Below are 22,401 nucleotides of genomic sequence, written 5' to 3'. Positions count from 1 at the left end.
AGGGTGGATTCCTTCCTGGGCCACTAAGTTCTGAGTATCTCAGTCCAGGCTGTCTCAGTCCTAGCTAAGCCCCCTGCTGAGTGAACCCTGAAGTTTTATTCCATTTACCCGGATGAGTCTGAGCAAGTGTCTTGACTTAAACGTTTGCTGTTCTGGGGACACAAAGATGTGAGTGCCACACTTAGGTTCCTTGGGAGCTCATGGTCCAGTGGGGAGAAGGCAGCACCTCCTTTTTTTTTTTTAAAGATTTTATTTATTTATATGACAGACACAGATCACAAGTAGGCAGAGAGGCAGGCAGAGAGAGAAGGAGAAGTGGGCTCCCCGCTGAGCAGAGAGCCCGATGCGGGGCTCGATCCCAGGACCCTGGGATCATGACCTGAGCCAAAGGCAGAGGCTTTAACCCACTGAGCCACCCAGGCGCCCCTAGAAGGCAGCACCTCCTTAAAGAGGCCTTTGGGAGCGTCTCAGTGTGACTTTGTCATCACGCTCCCATGATTCTTTCCTCACCTCTGTTGCTTTTCTTTGTAGTTCTTTTCACAGCTTTTATTTATTTGAGAGAGTGGTAGAGAGTGAGTGGGAAGGAGAGGAAGAGAGAATCTGAAGTAGACTCTGCCTGCGTCAAGCCCGTCATGGGGCTCGATCTCACAACCCCAAGATCATGACCTGAGCTGAAAGCGAGTCGGATGCTCAACCAGCTGAGCCACCTAAGTGCCCCTTTTCACAATTTTAAATACGCTTGTTTAAAACAATATTTTGTAGTAGAGTATACATAGGTTTATCATTTTTCCCCAAAGGTTTATTTATTTATTTGTCAGAGAGGGAGCACGTACATGCACAAGCAGGGGGAACAGGGGCAGAGGGAGAAGCAGGCTCCTCACTGAGGCGGGAGCCTGACACGGGCTCCATCCCAGAACCCTGGGATCAGGACCTGAGCTGAAGGCAGACGGCTAATGGACTGAGCCGCCTGGGCCTCTCTAAGGTTCATCATTTTAACTGTTTTTTAAGAGTACCAGTTCAGTGCCCTCACGTGCATTCCCAGTGTGGTGCAACCGCCGCCCGTCTCCAGAACTTGATCACCTTCCCAAACTGAACCTGTACCCGTCGAACACGGATCCCTCATTCCCCTTCCCTCAGCCCCTGGCAACCACTGTCTCCTTTCTCTCTCTCTCTCTCTCTCTCAGTGGAATCCTACAGCGTTTGCCCTCTTGTGTTTGGCTTTTTTCACATGCTGTTTTCAAAGTTCATCCGTGCTGTAGTAGGTGTTAGGACTCCATTCCTTTTCATGACTGAATAATACTCCACATCCCATTCCATATATCACCGTGTGTTTATCCGGTCTTCTGTCAGTAGAGGACAACTAACTTTTTTTTTTTAAAGATTTTGTTTATCTATTTGACAGATCACAAGTAGGCAGAGAGGCAGGCAGAGAGAGAGGGGGAAGCAGGCTCCCCGCTGAGCAGAGAGCCCAATGTGGGGCTTGATTCCAGGACCCTGGGATCATGACCTGAGCTGAAGGCAGAGGCTTAACCAACTGAGCCACCCGGGCGCCCCTAGATGACAAATTATAAATGCCCTCTTGCCCTTGTTTATTGACTGACGTTTTCCCCAGTGGAGTGAGAGAGGGAGCGTGGGCCACGAAGCAGAATTCTGTTGCTTCCTGGGGCTCGCCGTTCTCGGTGTCTGGCAGGGAGGGTGCCCACGTGCAGAAGGGGCGGCGGAGCTGTGAGGAGGCTCTCGTGGAAGTGCGCGGAGGAGTCAGGGCCACTCAGCCTGGGTAGGCGAGGGAAGGTCCTGGAACATGTAACAGACTTGAAGTCAGCACCTGGCTGGCTCAGTCAGTGGAGCATGTGACTCTTGATCTCAGGGTTGTGAGTTTGAGCCCCTCGTTGGGTGTAAAGATGCTTAAAAAACAAAATCTTACAAAAAGAAAGAAAGAAGTATCCATTGAAAACAGTATGCCAAGCCATGGAGTATTAAAAGTGTGTTTCTAAGTTGAAATCAGAATTGTGTGGGCTGCAGTAGAAAGCCTGTGGGTCAGCTTGCTTTCCAGAGCGCTGGAGCCCTTTGGATGGGAACCTGTTGTGTGAGTACTCCACCGTGGCTGGTCACCAGCCTGGGGGAGGGCAGGTAGGACTCGGGCCCTGGGAAGCCGGAGGTGACTCTCCCACTGACCTTGGAGATCCCCTTGGAGATGGCATCCTTGTGTAGAATGATGGCATGCATTTCTGCAGGACCAACTGGAAAAAGGAGGTCATCCCAGCCGCTCTCTCCAGGGCTCCTTTGTGTCTCCTGGAGCTTTTTTCGGCAGGTGTTGTTTACACACAGTGCAGAGCTTCAAGATCTGCTCTGTCCTGGGCCGCATGGAAACGCACGCCTGTCTGGGAGGGGGGCCTGTCCCTGCCGCCTGGCTGACCTGCCGTGAGGGTGAATGGGCTGAGTGTTCATGAGTCGCTGGGGACAGTGGAGACCTTGTCCTCAAGCAGAAAGTGGGATTTTCTTCTGATATAAAATTAATTGCAAAAGTGTACATACTCATTAAAAACAAGAAAAAAAACAAGTGTATGGAGAAAAAAATGAAAGCTCTTTCCTCCAGCTTCCCAGGCAGTAAGTACTGTTTATAGTTGGGCGTGTTTAAACTCCCAGACTCTAGATGCGCGTGTAAATGCGGCCCTTTGTAGGTAGGCTTCTAGAACACAGAGATGGGATCATACTGCTTTTCTTGTGCCACCACATGCATTTTTAAACGTGTCAAGAGAGTTTTTTTGGATTAATATATACAGATCTATCACACTTTCAGTGTTTTTTAAAAATAATATTTATTAAGTTTAAAAAAATCTACAAGTGTATGAAGAAAAGAACCCCAAAATAATTTATAATTCCATGGCCTAGATATTTCCAGTTTACTTTTTTAAAAAGGTAGAGGGGGCGCCCGGGTGGCTCAGTTGTTAAGCGTCTGCCTTCAGCTCAGGTCATGATCCAGCATCCTGGGATTGAGCCCCGCATTGGGCTCTGAAGGGCTTTCTGCTCAGCAGAGAGCCTGCTTCTCCCTCTCCAGATCCCTTCTTCATGTGTTCCCTCTCTTCACTGCCTCTCTCCATCAAATAAATAAATAGAATTTTTTTTTTTTTTTTTAAATAAAAAGGTAGATGAGGCGCCTGGGTGGCTCAGTTCGTTAAAGCCTCTGCCTTCGGCTCGGGTCATGATCTCGGGGTCTTGGGATCGAGCCCCGCATCAGGCTCTCTGCTCGGCGGGGAGCCTGCTCCCCCACCCCCCCGCCTGCCTCTCTGCCTACTTGTGCTCTCTCTATCAAATAAATAAGTAAAAAAAAAAAATCTTAAAAAAAGGTAGTTAGAAAATTTAAGCTGTATTAAAAGGTATAAGGGCTCTTTTTCAGTCTCTCTGCAGAGAAAGCGCTATGAGAAGTTTCTTGCCATTCCTTCCAGAAAAGAAAAATGGTGCACATTATCCCACACACACATTTATATTCTTAAAGCATGCTTCCCTTTGCAAGTAATAAAGTGCCGTGTGCTCCGCGACGGTCTCTCCGACGGATTACGTCATCTGGTTAGCAGTTGCAGAGAGTGCTTTGTGCATATACTTGATTTAACCTCTTTCCTATTGATGGACATCTGGGCGATTTCTAATTTTTGGATGTTACACAATTTTGGTAAAATTCTGTCAGATTTTTCTTGAGGAACATATAATTTGTGTAAAATAGCGTGTGAGGGTTTCTGCGGCGTGGACTCTTCCACTTGGATGGCATTTTGGTAAGAGTTCTGCTGAATAACTTCAGAAAACTGCGTCTGTTTATAAACAATAGTATATGAGAGTGAGTGTTTCTGGACCGTGGACGTCACTGAACGAGTGGCCTTTACGCATCATTTTGGATGAGCTTATTTCCCAGATCAAAGGCACTTAGTGTTTCAGGCTTGCCGCAGTCCAGGTAGGATCCTGGGTTTTGTTTTGGGAGCGACATTTACCGTGGTCTGGAGGCTCGGAGAGTTGGCCGTGGCAGGAGGTGCTCTCCCTGGGGGAGGGCCAGGAGGGGTTGCGAGGAGAGGCACAGGTAGCCTGTTCGCGCAGATGTTTTCTTCCAGCCTTTACACACCGGAGCCTAGCCTCTCTGGAGGTTTCTGAGGCTCCCATTTTGCAGCCCTTGGTGGTTTTTTGCTGTTAGTATTTCTCGCTGTGTCGGACTAACCTGGAGGCCAACCCTCTGCTGCGTTTCCTGATCACGGCTGTGGTGCACGTCTGCTCAGCCACTCAGCCCGCTCTACTCCTTGGCCTCTCGGCCCTGTCTTTCCCCATCTGGCTCTTCCAGGAAATCATGCTTCCTGGGTGAAGTGACCCCAGAGATGAAACCCCTGGAGATGCCGGATGATATTTCGTCAGGCCAGGTGGGGAAGGATTTGTGCTTTGGTGAGAGAAAGTGCCCGGGGTGGGGGGTGCAGTTTGGGATGGCGCCTCTGGCCCTGGAAGGTCGGCGTCCCTAGCTTGACCTGGGAGAAGTCACCGGCAGAGGGGGGCGTGCCTGGCTCCCTCCTGCTCCTTTCCTGAGCGGGGAGTACCCCTTGGCGTTGAGGTCCACTGCCTTCTTCCTGGTTGAACCCAGGTGAGCTGGGTGATTCAAGGTGGTTTTATCTTTCAGAGTCCCTGTTCTCCTTGTCTGCAAAATACGGCAGTAACGCCTTCCTCCTGGATGGGGCGAAGCCTTCAGCAGGTCGCTCGCCAAAGTGTTTCTAAGGTACCTGGCACTAGGCAAGCAGGCTCGCAGTAAACAGTAGCTATTAATGGTTCCTGGATGCAGCACCAGCCGAGGCCTAGGGGTTTGGGGTAGGCTGGCGTATACACTTGGGGCTCATTTGTTGACTAGATGTTAGTGTTTCTAATAGTGTGCTGGGCCCTGTGCTACATGCAGAAAACTGAGACCCAAATCAAAGGGCCCCTGCCATCACCTCCAGGAGCTCAGACCCCTTGACCAGGGGTCTCCCCGAGGGGCAGGTGCATCAGAGCACTCTGCGGTCCTTCTCTCTGTCCGAGGTAAATACCACCTTGCTGGGGTGTTGGGTTACTTGCTGCCGCCCTGTGCTGAGTCCCTGCTATTCCTGGAGAATTTTGGGTAAATACCTTGAGGAGTAAAGATGAGTGTGTTCAGGTAGTTGATGGGTGCGAGGCAGGCTCTGCAGCGTGCCAGCTATGACCCTGGCTCCCCCCGACTGGGCATCGGGCAGACGGGAGTGTTTGTTTCTGTCCCTCGTATCTGCTTGCGGTAGGGGCTTCAACAAGCAGGGTACAGCCTTTGAGCCTCTGTTTCCTGCCAGATGGGATGAAATCTGTCTTAGAGTGTTTGCTGTGACTGTGGCCCCTGCTCAGCTCAGAAACAAAGCAGAACGTTGATTCTGTGTTGCTCAGTTTACCCAGACCTTAAAAACAATGTGTCGGTAACCATACAGGCTTGTTAAAAAAAACCCAAACATTCGAGAAGTGCACAAAGTAGAAAATGAGTCATTTCATCCTGTCTTCTGTCCCTTTTTCAGATCAAGAGATCACTGCTGTCTTGAGAACAGTTTTGTTTTCCACTAATGGGAACGCTTTAACTCTGCATATGAATTTTAAGTGACCGCTGGAAAACAGGAGACAGGAATTTTATAGGCACATTTTTTTTTTCCTGGGGGGGGCGGGGAGAGGGAGGGTGGGGTGAGGAGCAGCAGAGGGAGAGAGAAGAATCTTAAGCAGGTTCCACTCAGCACAGAGCCAGACACAGGGCTTGCTCAGGCAGGGCTCGATCACCATCCCTAGATCATGACCTGAGCCGAAATCCAGAGTCGGTGAAGTCGGGCACTTAACTGACTGGACCACCAGGAGCTCTTATCGGTATATCTTAATGTCAGTAAAGACAATTAAAAGACATTTTACTTTACATATGGTTCCCCAGCATTGTCACTGGGTCCTTTCTTGTTCTCTTAAGGAATAAAAAAGGCCGTCACCTCGTTCTTTGCCACTCTGGATGAGTCAGGATGCGGCGGGGTCGCCATTGGTGGCGGCAAAGAGCAGCTGTAACCGTCACACACAGCCCTGCCCGGGGTCTTCTGGTCATAGGGTTTGGTGTCGTCCTGGTAGTGGGGGGCAGAGTAGGCCGTGCACTCTGGGACGGGAACCTGTCTGGGGTAGGGAGTGGCACAGTGTGGTGTGTGCGGACTGGTGGGGGAGACGGTTGGGTGGCGAGGGGGCGGCAGGATCGTGAGAAGAGAGTTCTAGCAGGGCTGGTCACCTTGCTGCAAGACTCGGTACGAATAACAAGTGAATAACCTTGGTGTGTTTCCACCTGTGCTCCAGGCACAGGCGCACCGGCGAAAGCCCCTGGGAACACTGGTCCCTTATTTTCGGGTTGTTCCTTTTTGTTACTTCGCACATTGGTGGCCCAGTGACGGTAATCTTCCTGGGCTCCTGTAGCATTGGAGGCTCCGGAATGAATAGCATGTGGGTTCCGGGGTCTGATTCTTTGGGCTCCCTGGAGATCGTTTAAACCAACTCCGTCCTTTTAGGCCCCCTGCCTTCAGCGCGTGTGGGTGAGTTAATTTACTTTCATCAAAGAAAAGGTCGGGACGCCTGGGTGGCGCAGTTGGTTGGACGACTGCCTTCGGCTCAGGGCGTGAACCTGGAGTCCCGGGATCGAGTCCCACATCAGGCTCCCAGCTCCATGGGGAGTCTGCTTTGCTCTCTGACCTTCTCCTCGCTCATGCTCTCTCTCACTGTCTCTCTCAAATAAATAAATAAAATCTTTAAAAAAAAAAAAAAAAAAAAAAAGGAAAGGTGGATTTCTGGGGCCTGCGTTGTTTCTGAGCCATCTCTGTGAGCAGACACCCCAGTGCCCGGGGCTCGGTATATGTGACAGGAGGGGCTTGACGGCAGAGGACAGAGTGACCTCAGCCCATTCCTCCTTCACCTGTGGCCTCCACACCGGGAAAATAGGACTGCCCCTTCTGCAGTGGTGAGGACGGTCCTCCATGCGGTGGTGGTGGTGGCAGTGGCAGCGACCCCGCAGGCCTGGTGCACCTGCGGGGCTGCTTCCTCCCTCTGATTAAAGGGTGCCTTGCCCTCCAGGTGCAACGCCTTGTTGCCCGGGAGTCTCCTTTGGGGCTTGTCAGGAAGTCCCTGTGGCCTCTTTTCTGCCTCCTCCCCGTGGAGCCCTAGGCTGGAAGACGGGGCCTTTGTTTTGTTGTGAGTGGCTGTTGGAGGGCGTTTTTGCCTTTTGCCCTTCACCTGGGGGAGGGTCTGGGGTCTCCTTCCAGCCTTTCAGTTCCTTGGGCCCAAACAAGAAATATGCTTCGTAGAAATGTCAGACAGTCCACAGATACTGGCCCAGGTGTGTCTACGAACACGTACTGGGAATTGGGTTGTAGCATTGTTTGTCATAGTACACAATTGGAAATAACGTTTCCTTTCTTTTCCTTTTAAGATTTTGTTTATTTATTTGAAGGTGGGGGACACAAGCAGGGGGAGGGGTAGACAGAGCCAGACAAGCAGCCTCCCCGCTGAGCTCCCCAGGACCCTGAGATCACGACCTGAATCCAAGTCACGGCCTTAACGGACTGAGCCCCCCAGGTGCCCACAGTTGGCGGTAATTCCTACATCTCTCCGTAGGGCAGTGGGTAAATGTGGCACAGTTACACAGGGAAATACTAAATGTAGGCCTTCAAAAGGATGAGGAGGATTGGTATATTATTTTCTTAGATGACCAGGGTGTGCTCAGAGAAGAAGGTGAGCTGCCGCACACGGGGGAACTTCCCCGTCGGTAGAGCATAACTTGACCGGGAGCTGCTGCTGGGTTCGTGTGAGCTGAGGGCCGAGGCTATGAAGGGTGTCCCCCAGGCTAGTGGGGATTAGCTTTTGAGCTGGAGCGGCTCTTCTTGCATCCTTTAGCATTATTTGCATTGATTAGGCCGAATGTGTGTTTGTGACATCTAATGGTTGCAGAGAACCGCTCACAAAGGTCACCCGTGTGGATGTGAACGACATACATGCTCGTGGAGAGCGGTCCCTGGACCGGGCAGTCGGTGCATTTTTGGCTCTTCTGTGGCAAGTGCTTCTCCCAGGCTCTGTGTTTTGCTCAGCCTCCTCCTGAGTGCCCTGGCTGCTGGTGTTGGGGCCCTGGTGGCTCAGAGGACTCTACCCGAGTCAGTCACGTGTGTCTGCTCATCTCTCGGTGGCCCTCGGAAACTGCTTTGTTGATCTGGTTAGAAAGAACAATCCAATACAAATACAATCTCCAGTTTCTGTTCTCTGCCAAATCAGACTGTACCAGAAAGAACGTAGATTTTAGTGGCATTTGCCGAGAGCTGCTCACTTGCTGATTCACCGCTCTCTGGAGGTGGAAAAAGGAAGGAGGAATCCAGTACAGGTGTGTGTGTGTGTGTGTTTTATTTGCCAGGTCCCTGGTAAGTTCTGACCCTGGGAGAGAGAGGCCTGTGTGTGGCACATCGCTCCAACTGTCCACCTCCAGCTGTAAATTGAAATTGTCTTTTCTTGTTGTTAAATTAACCGCATTTTCAAAAGAGGAGTTAGGCCAGGAACTCTTCCCAGACTGCAGTGGATTTCTAGTCAAGAGTCCTCTGCAGGCTTCGGCCCACGCCCGTGAGCTAGGTATGTAGGGACTGACCCCCTGGCCCATGAAGAAAGGAGCCATAACAGTTTAAGTTGGTCAGGAGTAATGACAAGGGTCACTGAAACTGTCCGGCAGGTACTGTGGCTTGGAGCTTCAAGACAGACCCCTGTGGATGAGGAGCTTGGGGCTGCCACACCTTCTGGGGCTCTGGGACCTCTGTTGGAGTCCCTCCCCGATGCAGTGCCTGCCCAGACCCCATTCCAGCACACCCTTAACCCGCACCCTCCCCACGGCGCCGGGAGTACTGGCAGAGCCTGGGAGTACTGTGGGCATCGTATCCTGGTGGCCCCGTGGTCATTCTCGGGGGCCCACTGAGTGCCTGTGTTTTGGAGCCAACTTGGATGTCAGGCTGACCTGGGTTTGAGCTCAGGTGTGTTCCAGTGTCCTGACTTGTCCGTAGGGACCGTGGGCCAATCTTGCAACCTCTCAGACTTAGCGTCTTGTCTGTAAAATGAGGTGCACGTACCGTTTTCTTTTCATTTGACAGAGAGCACAAGCAGGGAGAGCAGCAGGGAGAGGGAGAAGCAGGTCACTGCAGAGCAGCGCGCCCAACTTGGGCCTTGATCCCAGGACTGTGGGATCGTGACCTGAGCCAAAGGCAAACGGAGCCACCCAGGCGTCCGTGGTGGTTTTTTCTTGGTGGTTTATCTGTTTTATTTCTTGGTTCAAAGAACTATTTTTTTAAAAAAGATTTTATTTATTTATTTGACGGACAGAGATCACAAGTAGGCAGAGAGGCAGGCAGAGAGAGAGGAAGGGAAGCAGGCTCCCTGCCGAGCAGAGAGCTGGATGTGGGGCTCAGTCTCAGGACCCTGAGCTCGTGACCTGAGCCGAAGGCAGAGGTGGCCCTCAAAGAACTATTTTTAATTCCATTTTATTCATTGAATTACTTTTGGCTTGCTCCTCATTGATTGTCTCTGCATCCCTCAGCATTAAGTCATGTCTTTTTTTCTTCTTTAGGGAGAGTGGGGGTGGGGGCAGAGAGAGAGAGAGAATCCCAAGCAGGCTCCCCTGTCAGTGGGGAGTTGTACAGGGGGCTTAATCCCACAATCCTGAGATCAGGACCTGAGCCGAAACCAAGGTCAGATGCTTAACCCACTGAGCCATCCAGGCGCCTCCATCATGTCTTTTTTCCAACTTCTAGAATTGGATGCTTAATTTTATTTTCTGTTAGAAATTTAAGGTTTTTAGATTACTAAATGTCTTCTAAGTACGAATTTATCTACTTTAAAAGTTTTGATGTTTAGTGTTCTTTTCTCCATCTGTGCTTTTCTAGGTATTCTGCAGCGATGATTTTGAATTTCCTTTTGATTCAAAAAAAATTTTAAGAGAGTTTTAAGGTTTCCAACCGATGGGATTATTTTGTACTTCTGCTTTCATTATGTCTTGTTTTATTGCACTGTGGTCAGAGATTTTTTTGCTTTTCATATTTTGGGTTTTTCCTTGAAGTTTCATATGTAGTCACTTTTTCTAGGGTAAAGATTTTATTTTTAAGTTATCTCTACTCTAGTGCAGGGCTCGAACTCACAAGCCAGAGATCAAGAGTCACATGCTTTGCTGACTGAGCCGCTGGGCGCCCTTGGTCACTCTTTTTTTTTTTTAAGATTATTTATTTATTTGGCGGAGAGAGAGATCACAAGTTGGCAGAAAGGCAGGAAGGCGGGGGGGGGGGGAGCAGGCTCCCCACTGAGCAGAGAGCCCGATGCGGGGCTCGATCCCAGGACCCTGAGATCATGACCTGACCTGAAGGCAGAGGCTCAACCCACTGAACCACCCAGGCACCCCCCCCCCATCACTTTTTGAACATGTTTGCTGATCTGCCTTAATGAGATCATCTGTTATCTTCTCTATTTTGAGTTGGCTGGATCCACCAAGGTATAGAGATTTTTTTCCCAGCGTTTTCTTCTTACAGTTACGTTTTTTTTCATTTTGAGGTAACTCAGTATATAATAGATTTGTGCCTGTTGGTGTTTTCGTTATGGACTGCCCGCATCTCTGCTCTGCTTCTTTCTTGTGTGTGCTGCTTTCATTCAACATTGTATCTGCGAGTTTCATCCATGTCCTTGTGTGTGAGTTGATTCATTCTCGTTGCTGTAGGGTGTTCCGTTGTGTGGATGTAGTATTGACCGGTTCTACTGGTGACCGACCTTCAGCTTGCGTAAGTTCCTGTCCTGAGCCGTTCTGCATGATGCTGCTGGTGACGTTTGTGCACATCTCCCGGGATGTGTAGATGTTCTCTTGCTGTTGGGCTCATACCTAGAATGGAAGGGTTGGGTTGCAGGGGCGGCATATGGTCAGCTTCAGCAGACAGCTGACAGTTTTCCAGTGATTGTACCAATCGGCATGCCCCCTGGCAGTGGGTGAGAGTTGTCCTTGCCCCACGTACTCACCAGCCCTGGTGAGTGTGACCTTGTAAAGATATTAGTTCTCCTGAGTTTAAACTCTGGCTTCCATGTAATTCCAGTCAAGATCCCAGCAGGCTTTGCTTTTGTTGTTTCATTTGGAAATTGACAAACTGATTCTGATCAGGAAGAGCCAAAAATAAGCCACACATTCTTGAGGAAGAACAGAGCTGCAAGACCTGTCGTGTGAGACGTGCGGGCTTCGTAGAAGCTGTGGCAGTGAGGGCAGCCCCGTGTCATCAGAGGGATAGACAATAGGCTGATAGAATGGAACAACGATTTTGAAAGAAACTTCACAGAAGTAGTCGGTTTATGACACAGGTACCACATGACAAAGGGAGAAGGTGGCCTTCTCCAAAAAGGCACTGGGACCATGAGTCTTAATGCTTCAGATCATATCCAGAATCATGCTTATGTGGATTACAGAGCCAACTGTGAAAGATGAAACAGTAAATCTTCTAAAAGAAAACATAGAATATCTTTAGGATCTTGGATAAGACAAAGTCCTTAAGTGGGACACAGAAAGCACTACCAGAATAGGTAAGTTGATAAATTGAACAACATTGAAACTTCTGTCTTCTCCTTTTTAGAAACGCTCCAGTAAAATGCAGCAAATGCTATTTTGTCATTGCCCAACGACCTGTGGTAATCTGTGAGTTTATCCCCTGGAACCGTCTGTCCTGCTCTCATTGGGTTGGGTGCTGACCTGCCTGTTGTGCAGCGGCCATCTTGGGCTTCCTTCGGTTGTCATCTCTGGGGCTTTGTCCCTCTGTTGGATCATTTGTTTCGTGGATCCCACTCATGTTTCAGTTGGGTAGTTGGAGCATCAGTAACCGTGGCTATCTTAAGCGGCCTTAAACAATGAGGATGTGATTGCCTTAGGTATGTGGAAGTCCACAGGGGGCAGGTTTCCAGTTGGTTGGTCCAGTCTGCCATGTTGTCGTTAAGGACAAGGTATCTTAGTTGTTTGGGTGGGTCACCAAGGAGCCTTGTTAAGCAGAGGGGTCGTAGAGGGAGCGGGTTTCTCTTAGAGGGAGCCTGGTTCTCCCCGCTCCCCCCACCCCAGCTGGGTGTGGGGCAGCCCTCGCTGTTGCTGGGGAATGAGGAGGAGATCACTTCCTCCAGGAAGGAGGAAGGAACAATTAGCTGCTGTGACATTTGTCTCTGTGTTGGATCGCTCTCTCGTTTGTCAGAGTATATTCCTCTACAACTTTCTGAGGTGTACGTTTTGAGCCCTTGTGTGAGTCTGAAAGTGTCGTTTTCTGTCCCCACACTTGACTTGGTCAGCTGAGTATTAGATGCTAGGTTGAAAATCATTTTCCAGGGAGGGGAATGATGTTGGTGAGAAGTACAGAAGTGCCTTGTCGTTGCTCTTAAGACTTCTTTGTCAATTTGGTTGTTCCTCCTGGGATTTTTTTTTCCTTATGGGTGGGTGGGGCACTTTCATAAGCTTTGGGGTTCTTCTCTTAATCCCCGATGTACTTTGATCTTTTGGTATCTGTTATTCTGAGTATTACATGGGTACTTGCAATCTTGGGTACTCAACCTGGGGGTTTTTCATGTTTTTTCTTTCTTTCTTTTTTTTTTTTTATTTTTTATTTTATTTTTTTTTAAAGATTTTATTTATTTATTTGACAGAGAGAGATCACAAGCAGGCAGAGAGGCAGGCAGAGAGAGAGGAGGAAGCAGGCTCCTCGCTGAGCAGAGAGCCTGGTGCGGGACTCGATCCCAGGACTCTGAGATCATGACCTGAGCCGAAGGCAGCGGCTTAACCCACTGAGCCACCCAGGCGCCCCTCTTTCTTTTTTTTTTTAAGATTTTATTTATTTTTTTGACAGACAGAGATCACAAGTAGGCAGAGAGGCAGGCGGGTGTGTGTGGGGGGAAGCAGGCTTCCTGCTGAGCAGAGAGCCGATGCGGGGTTTGATCCCGAGACCCTGAGCCAAAGGCAGAGGCTTTAACCCACTGAGCCACCCAGGCACCCCTCATGTTTTTTTCATTTGATGAATTCTTGCCTTTTTCTCCAGGAAATCCTGTTTCCACACTCCTAGTTAAGTTTGGACCCCTGGGTTCATCCTTTAGTTTTGGGGTGGGAGAGGAAGACCAGCATTCATCTTCTTGCTACTTGTTCTGAGATTTCCTTAATTATATCTTTCATTTCTTCTGTTGAAATTAAAATTTAAAAAAATGTAGAATAGGGGGCGCCTGGATTGGTCAGTGGGTTAAGCCTCTGCCTTTGGCTCAGGCCATGATCTCAGGGTCCTGGGATCAGGCTCTCTGCTCAGTGGGCAGCCTGCTACCCTCTCCCCGCCTGCCTCTCTGCCTACTTGTGATCTCTGTCAAATAAATAAGTAAAATCTTTTTTAAAAATGTAGAATAGTTTGGATTTACAGAAAAGTTTTAGTTTCTGTCTGCCATACTGCCAATTTCTCCATGTTACAAAGTTCTGATGTTAGTATGATACTTTGTCCCAACTAGTTAACCAACACTGATATGTTGTTGTTCACTGAAGTCTGTACCTTATTCGGGTTTTGTTAGGTTTTTACCTTACGTTCTTTTTTCTTTTCCAAGAGCACACATTTAGTTGTCTTTACTCCTTGGTTTCCTCCAGACTGATACTTACTGGATTTTCCTTGTTTCTGATGACCTGGACAGTTTTGAGGAGTACTGGCCCCGTGTTTTCTAGCATGTCTCTCCGTTGAGATTTGTCTGATGATTAATGTAAGGTGGTGGGTTTGGGCTTATCATATGTTTAATACGTCTTAGGACTTTTTCTGATTGTCCCTTACGAAAAAAATTCTATTTCTGTTGCATGAGTGTAGTGTCTTCTCTTAGTATTCTGAGGATACTCATTTTATATTACTTCCTTTTTTTTTTTTTTTTTAATCTTTGGTTCCTGGCATTGTTTGTTTCTTCCAGGTACTTTTGTTTGTTGTGTATTGGTTTGTGCCGTTTCACTGAGGCCTTTTGGATGTCTGTGGTCTCGGGCACACACAGCTGACTGAGGCCTGAGTGGCTGGGTCAGTGGGGTCTCTTCCCTGTAGGGTGAGTGGGTGGGAGGGCCCCAGGTTTTTGTATCTGTTGGGTTTCAAGAGACCACTCCTTGCTCTTTGCCAGGGGCGTGAAGAGAGGACTGAACATGTTTACAATAAGTTGGTCCGCTACCCTGCAGTGAGGCTGACAGCAGAGGGGGCCCAGGTGCTCAGGGTTTGCCACTCAGGTTTTCTCCAAGCTTATTCTTTTGTTTGGTGGTGGTGGTATTGTTTTAAGTTCTTTTCCTCGCCCACACCTCCTTGGATCCTGGCTTTTCAAGTCTAGACTTAACCTTACTTAATTTACCCATGGGGGTGGGGCTCTTTCATGAAGCCTGCCCACCTTTAAGTCTCCTCCTCCTGGTCCTTGGAGGTACCCGCCACCTCTCAGGGCCTCCCGAGCTCTCTCCAGAGCCTGGCAGTCCTGTTTGTAGGATCCTTGGGTCTGCAAGATCTGTTTTCTCTCATGTCTCTTCCTTGTCAGCCCAAATTGACCCTGACCTTTGGGTGCCCTTTGTTGTTTATTTTCATTTTAGGGGATTTTCAGAAGGGTGAGCTATAAATGCCTGTAGTCTTTCATAAAGTTTTTAACTAGAACCTCCCTGCGTTCCAGATAGCGTTTCTTGAATCAAATGGCATTGAACGAAGGGGTGTGTGTGTGCAGGTAGAGACCGGTCATGTTTGCCCGCATGTGTTTCAGTCGTGGCACGTGTGTGTTTGTCACTTGCGGGGCGCTGCTGCTGCCGTGCGGGGGGAGGGAGGCAGTCCGCAGTGGTTGTCTTTTTGTGTCAAACGTTGAGTGCTGCGTCTGTTTCTGTGGCTGCAGAGCGGTGCAAGGCCCAGAAGACAGGGCAGGTTGGGGCGCCTGCTCGTGTGTCGCCACCTCCTTGCACATACGGGCCGTGAACTCTGTGCTTTCCCCTCCAGGACTCTTGAGAAGGTTTGAAGCCCAAAGCCTCCGGGGCTGCAGAGGGAGACTGAGCACTAGGAGGAGGGTGGCAGGGGAGTCCCCCCATGCCGCGAGTACTCCGCCAGGCTGTGTTTGTATCACACCTTGTGACCAGCATTTGTCATCCTCCAGCAGCTGCTCAAGCAGACTTTCTGTTCCACGTGTGGAGACGCGCAGGCGGAGGTGGCTGAGGTGGCCCCTGGCCTCAGGTAGTTCCTTCTGTGTGTGTAGAGAGAGCCACTGTCTGCGAGAGCCCCTCCGTAATCTTTGGGGCAGCCTTGAGTGTGTGCGGCCCGTAGAGGCCACTCTTCGCAGGTGCTAGACCCAGCGTCTGTCCCTCCTCCCTCTGGTGTGTTTATAGCAGTGGATCTGCGAGGGCACCGGCTTGGCGGGGCCGGGGGTGGCGGGGGTTGCTTTCCACGAGGCTCAGACCAACCCTTCCTGCTGCCTGGCCTCCCTCTGCCAGCCCAGCTTCCAGCCTCTACAGTGACGTCATTCCTGCGGGAAGGCTTTGGGCATACACACAGTCGCTGCCGGGACTCTCGGGCCCTGCTTGGCCTGTCAGCAGTCCTCTAGAAGCTTTCCTTAAAATCATTTTTATAATTTTCTTAAACCAGTAGCAAATTGGTTAAGAATTTAGTTAACAGTGATCGATGACTCTCGTTGCCGAACTCTTTTGAACTGGGAAACAAGGACAGGGGCGAGCAGGGAGCAGGAGGCAGGTGGCCCCGTGTGCTGGCGCGTGTGCTGGTGCAGGGAGACCCGCCAGTGTACCCGGAGCTGGTTCACCGTGGTAATTGCTGTATGTTTTAAAGCTTCTATCGAGCATGTATTTCTTTTGTTCCTGAAGAACATGATGGATAAACAAATGAATGGGGCGAAGACTCCCCCCTGCTTGGAGCAGTGTTGTCACACCAGTGTGTAATGGGACCGGATCCTCAGGCCGCTGCCCTGAACTGGGAGACCTTGAAGCTGGGGCAGTTTTGCCTCCTTTAAGATGTAGACTCGGTGGCGTCTTGATCTCAAGAGGATTTCCTCAGTGTGAAAGTGTGTCTCTGCTTCTTGGGAATTTATTACAGGTCCCACCACCAGATCCTAGACAGTTCTCGGGTTTCTCATGGTGGTTTTGGAGGCCTGCATTCTGCATCGGGGCCCTACAGCTGTGATGCACCTGAGTGGGGACAGGTTCCTTGGTCACAGGAGCGGGTGGAAGCACAGGTGGGAACCAGAGGTGGGGAGGATGAAGCATTCACCACTTGCATAGTCGTCAGAGGGAGGAGTGTGTGTGAGGCTGACGGAGGGGCTGGGCAGCCAAGACGTGAGATGTGTGGAGTTGGGGTGACAGCTGCCCTGGGCCGAGAACCTTCTAAGAGCAAACGAGCACCGGGTCACACGTGTCGTGTTCCTTCTCTCATTTATTTCTGACGTCAGACCTGGGAGGTGGGTAACACTATGTTCATCCCTATTTAATCCACGAGGAAACAGGCCTAAAGGCATAGCCAGTGTGGGGCGGAGGCGAGATGCAAACCCCGAGTTGGAGAGATGAGACTGGGGGCCGTTTGGGGCCAGTGTGTTGGGCTGGAGGTTTGGTCTTGTGCATGGCACGGTGAGATCCCGATAAGGGTGTGATGGCAGGGGCTTCTGATCTGGTTGGGCCCTGGTTGGGGGGGGGCAAGGGCCAGTCCGGGAGAGCTGTGTGTGGTCCAGGGAGTCAACGGTGGGGCTTACAGACCCAAGTGTGCAGAAGACTGGGCTGGGGAAGTGCTTTGGTCTCTGCAGCACATGCCTTATTTCTTATTTTTAATTTCTGTTGCTTCCTGAACATGGCGGGGGGGTGTCTTTTCTGGTGGTAGCTAACAAACAAGGGGACCAGAAACCCCATTTCATCCCAAAGTTGTTCCCTCCCTTTATTTTCAAGCAGCTTGCTCTTAGAGAGGTTTGTGCTCTGTGTCCGCAGACACCCCTCACGGCTCTGCAGAAACCTAGAGGCTGCGTGTCTACTGGCGAAAGGACTGGATTGTGCCACAGAGAGCCCAGCTTTTCAGACTGGCTGCTCCTCCCAGCTGGGCTGGGCAGGGGGGCTCACAGCCAGAAGACACAGAAGTATGGGTCCCTGCTTTTCTGACTGCTGCCCTGTAGGGAGCCTCTGAAAGGGGGAGGTGTGCAGGATGTTTGGCCTGTGCTGTTGGTGGGGGAGGTGGGGGAGTTCCCTGCCAAACCCAGCCAGGATTCCCCTCCGCCCACCCTCCTCTTCTGTCCCCAGCTCCTGTTCTGTCCTGATGCGTACGTGAAGCTCTTTCACTTGAACTTGCCTTCCTGTAACACGTTATTTTCCTTTACGGGTCAGAAAACTGCAGCCCCGCATCCACCTGCCTCCTGTTTTTGTAAATAAAGTTTTGTTGGAACACAGCTTGGCCTTTGGTTTGTGTTGCCCGATTGCTCCTGTGCTGCAGTGGCCGACTGGGTCAGTTGAGTGGGCTAAAGCCAGATACGCTGTCCTTTCACGGGAAACAGTCGTGTTCTGGGGTGGGGTCTCTGCTGACGACACGTCCTGGGCACACACATAATGGTCAGTGAGGGTCTGAGGATTTGAAGTAGGGGGTGCGGTGCCTCCCTTAAGTTAAGGTTCTTTGCCAGACGATGGCATGTTGGCGAAGGGTGGGATTATTTATTAATCTCGTACCTGGATTTTGTGGCGACGACTCTTCATGTGTGGCTGAGCTGTAACGGGGACACTGAGCAACAAGCACGTCCTTTCTGGCCCCTCTGGTGGTTTTCTCAGGTGTTTATCCAGTCTGCGGTCAGTTTTCCGTTCCTGTTGGATCATGTTTTTTGATATGTTTTGTGTCTTTCCGGGGTGTTTTGTGTCTTTGGGATCTTTCTGTTCCTTCTATGCGGAGACACAGGCGAAGGCTGCCTTCATCTCTCCCCACCCCCAGGTCGGGAGCTCCTGCTCAGGCCTCACTGCGGTGGCGCGCATGCTGGCCTCACAGTTCCAGTGGGTCCCGGGTCTTCACCCTGTGACTGCGCGCGGGGAGAGCAGGGCTGGAGCTGGAGCACACAGTAGGTCCTTCTTCAGTGTTGGTGACATCTCCAGGTCCTGAGGGTTGAAGTCTGTAGTTTTGTGACCTTGGACAATGTACTTCTCTGTCTGGACTGCATCTTAGTATCTTCTGTAAAGCAGGCTGGCAGCCGTATTATCTTCCAGAATGAGGGCACGTGGGTGCCCAGCAGGAGCCAATGTGTGGCTGCAGTGCTTTCCTGGGGAGTGAGTGAGAGGCCGGCGGGATCACCTGGCCAGGTGGGCGGCTGGAGCAGGCTGATACCTAGGCGGAGGGAGATTAATCCTGTCCCCGGTGAGACGGAGTGCGGGAGGCTTTCCCTCTGGCAGGCAGCTGGCACACCGGCTCGGTGACCTGTGTGACAGGTGGGGCTCTGTCTGCAGAGGCGGGCTGATATTAGGTTGCTTCTGTGGGCAGATCTTACGGGTGGTTCTTGTGCCAGGGGATCCTGGGCCTCTCAGAGCACTTCTTTAGATGACTTGCCAGAATATGCAGACCTGAATTTGCTTTTTATTTATTTATTTATTTAACAGCTAGAGAGAGAGAGATCACAAGTAGGCAGAGAGGCAAGCAGAGAGAGAGAGGAGGAAGCAGGCTCCCTGCTGAGCAGAGAGCCCGATGTGGGACTCAATCCCAGGACCCTGAGATCATGACCTGAGCCGAAGGCAGCGGCTTAACCCACTGAGCCACCCAGGCGCCCCTGAATTTGCTTTTAAATGTCCTTTTCTTCAGGGCGCCTGGGTGGCCCTGTGGCATCTGCCATTGCGTTCCAGGGTCTGTCCTGGGATCAAGCCTTGCATTTGGCTCCCTGCTCAGCGGGAAGCCTGCTTCTCCTGCCTTCCTTTCGTGTGTTCTCACTCTTACTGTCTCTGTCAAATAAGTAAAATCTTTTTTTTTTTTTTAAGATTTTATTTATCCATTTGACAGGCAGAGATCACAAGCAGGCAGAGAGGCAGGCAGAGAGAGGAGGAAGCAGGCTCCCCGCGAAGCAGAGAGCCTGATGCAGGGCTCAATCCCAGGACCCTGGGATCACGACCCAAGCCGAAGGCAGAGGCCCCAACCCACTGAGCCTCCCAGGTGCCCCAGATAAATAAAATCTTTTTTAAAAAATGTCCTTTTCCTCATAACACAAAGCTATTTTCCTGTGGATTTGGGGCCTTTTTTCCCTTCTGCCTAATGGTGATATTTTCGTACACGGCAGCCCTTCTCAAAATGCCCCGGGGCCCCCTGGCATGCTTCCCTGGCGTGCCTCAGAGTGGCTGCTGTGGGAAAGAGCGGGGTACCACGGAGCGGGTGGGGGGGCAGGCAGGACCCCTCCTGGCACGGCACCCTGGGCTCTGTCTGTTATATATGGAATACTGAGACTCCAAATTAGATTTTATTTGGGGGGAAAAATGAATCCTGTTACCTACCAAAGGGAGAGAGAGCCGTGGCGACGAGCCAGGCTGGTCCGTGCCCATCTGTAGGGACCTGGTGTGCCTCAGCCGGTTCTTGTCCGCCGGTTGGGGTGTGAGTCAGGCTTGTGTGAACGCGCCTCGGACCCGCTGAGAAACACGTTCTCTCGTCTCGTCCGGCTTCGAGATTCACACCCAGATATTTGCCTGCACTTTTCTGCCATCTGGTGAGACCAGTCAGGCTGTGTTTGTCTGTGTGTCTCTCGATGGGTAGAAACTCGGCAGATGCCTGTGAGCTGTTCACACTCCTACGGACACGTGGTGCTCCTGGCCTGCTGTTTGTGAAGACCACGGGGCGAGCAGAGCGGCCCCGCTGTCCTGGAGAGGCCTGCGGGCAGGGATACCCGGATGGTTGTATCTGTGCCCAGGGAAATCTGGCGTAATGAAAGAAACACTGTATGCTCCAAGGCCAGTGTCTGTAACCTTATTTTGTAAAGGATCAGGCAGTAAATAGTTTATGCTTTGTGGGCCCTCCAGGGCTCTGCTACATGTCCTTCTTGGGCTGACAATAACTTGGGGACTCCTGTTCTAAAGGAAAATGGCCTGGAAGAACCTCCCTCTGTGCAGTCTTCCTTGAAAAGTGTGCGGCCCCTCCCCCACAGATGCTGTTTCCATAACGACGGGGGCTCTATCGCTTTGCCTATTAGCCTCACAGCTTTAGGTAGGGATAGCGGACCGGTACTGGGATGTGTGATAAGAGATGACTACTTTGGCAGTAAATCATTTGTACATTCTCTGGCAGTGGGGCTATTAACGCTGATGTGTTTGATCTTTAGAACCATCTGGGACTTGGGAAATCCTGTCTTGGCCCCTCAATTCTGTAGACAGGGAAACTGAGAGCCAGGGAGGCCCACGATGTGTACAGGTGCAAAACTTGGTTAAAAAGTGGGAGGAGGGCAAAAAATTGCACGTACGGGTTTAATGCAGGCTGGTTGCCAGGGGAGGGGGAAGCATTTCCCCCGCACGTAGTAGGTGCTCAGATAGTATTTGCTGAATGCTTCGTTTTCTCAGGAGGGTTTCAAGCAACAGTTGTAGACCAACTAACAATCCTAGATGCAATTCTAAGTTCCCAGGAGAATGGATCCTGTTTACCCTGGGTTTTTCTTCATTTTTTTTTTCCAGGACTGGGGGTGTGGTCAGGCTTCTGGTCTCCTAGTGCTTTCTGGGGGTGGGGGTGGGGACCGGTCCCTTCTCAGAAGGGTGTTGTCACCTGGAAAGCCCAGGAGAGCTGTCTTTGTCCACTGTAACCTCTGGCCACAGGACCGGGCGGTGCAGAATCAAGGAAAGGTCTGTTTGTATCCGTGAACTGGCAGAAGTTTGGAGCAACAGATTTTAAGAATACTTTCTAGCCCTATTTGTGGAAACAGGTCTTTTCTGGTCAAGTCTCAGAATTAAAAGACATTTGATGTGTAGAAGTTAAGCACATAAGGATTTCGTGTGGAAATACAAGTCCAGAATGGCTAGTAAATAATTTTTCCTTCCCTGGCCTTAGTCAGTTTGGTTTTTAGTCTAGTAAAGAACTCTGTAGTTAGATGAATTTAAATTAACAGTGCTAAAGCTGTAGTTCTGCCAGGTATGGGGCCGGGAAGGAGACACCTTGGATTTTATTCAGAAATGTTTGTAGGGTCACTGGTCTGGTGAGAGCTGTGGTCAGGGACAGCAGAGAGGTAGCTGCCATGTACCATTTCTCATCATTTTCTGGAACCGGTTTCTTATTAATTAGCTCTGTGACCATGGGTGGTCACGTCATCTCTTCTGGCTATAGGGAGAGGTGGGCACAGCTGGCCCTCTGCTGCATCCCACGCCCAGCTCAGTGCTGGGCACACAGTGGTGCCTAATAAAAGCCTCTTAAATGATTGAGTGTTTTTCTGTTGTTGTAACCAATTACCATAACTCTAGTGGCTTAAAACAGTGCAGCCGTGGGGGCATCCGGGTGGCTCAGTGGGTTAAGTGTCTGCCTTTGGCTCAGGCCCTGCTCTCAGGGTCCTGGGATCCAGCCCCAGGTCGGACTCCCTGCTCAATGAAGAGCCTGCTTCTCCCTCTCCTTCTCCTACCCGCCTCACCCACTCACATACACTCCCTCTCAAATAAAATCCTAAAAAAACAACAGTGCAAATGCATCCTCCTACAGTTTTGGAGGTCAGAAGTCTGAAGTGAGTCTTTCTGGACTACGTACAGTCAAGGTGTGTTGGGGGGCTGATTCCTTCTGGAGACTCGGTTGGCTGGTGGGGGGGAGAATTCTTACTTCGCTTTTCTCCAGCTCCTTTTCTCCAGCTCTGACGGCTTCTGCAGCCCTTGCTGGGGCCCCTCCCATCCTCAAAGAGCTCTCCAGCCTCTGCCCTGAGGTGCCACCGCTTTCTGACTCTGGCCCTCCTGCACTCCCTTCTAGGGACCTTGTGATCACTGTGGGCTTGCACACATAATCCAGGATCATCTCCCTATCTCGCTAGCCTTCTGTTAATCACATCTCCAGAATCCCTTTTGCTGTGTAAGGTAAGGAAGTCACAGGTTCTGGGAATTCGGATGTGAGCTTCTTGGTTATACGGCCTGCCACAGAGTTTGTGAAAAGAGTACTAAGTAGAAAAGTCTGGAACTGTCTAGACACAGTCCACAGGGTAATCTCATTTTGGGGGCCCTGCCCCCCTCCTGCTTGAGCTGTAAGGCCTCTCCCGGGCCACCCAGTTACTGCCCACCTGGAGGCCTCGGAAGGTGCTTGCTCAAGACTTCTTTTTAGACCTAGGGCAGGCAAACCTTTTCTACTTGTGGCATTACGGGCCACATAGGGTGTCACGGATTCTTTGTGTGTGTTTTTTTTTTTTTAAAGATTTTATTTA

At 50.6% G+C, this 22,401-nt stretch overlaps 1 protein-coding gene across 11 annotated transcripts in view; it reads left to right on the top strand.

The window, feature by feature from the left end:
• Positions 1–22,401, top strand: part of PRRC2B (proline rich coiled-coil 2B) — a 91,449-nt gene that overhangs the window by 5,192 nt on the left and 63,856 nt on the right. The window contains exon 1 of one of the 11 annotated variants that reach the window (XM_044264651.1): positions 15,245–15,260. The exons of the other annotated variants lie outside the window; for them this stretch is intronic. The gene's annotated coding sequence lies outside the window, so the exon portion shown is untranslated. Of the gene's footprint in view, positions 1–15,244; positions 15,261–22,401 lie in introns of those variants that run through there. 11 annotated transcript variants of the gene reach the window in all.

The sequence above is a fragment of the Neovison vison genome, chromosome 9, assembly GCF_020171115.1.
Source record: "Neovison vison isolate M4711 chromosome 9, ASM_NN_V1, whole genome shotgun sequence".
Lineage (NCBI taxonomy): Eukaryota > Metazoa > Chordata > Mammalia > Carnivora > Mustelidae > Neogale > Neogale vison.
This window is presented reverse-complemented; position numbering and strand designations above follow the sequence as displayed.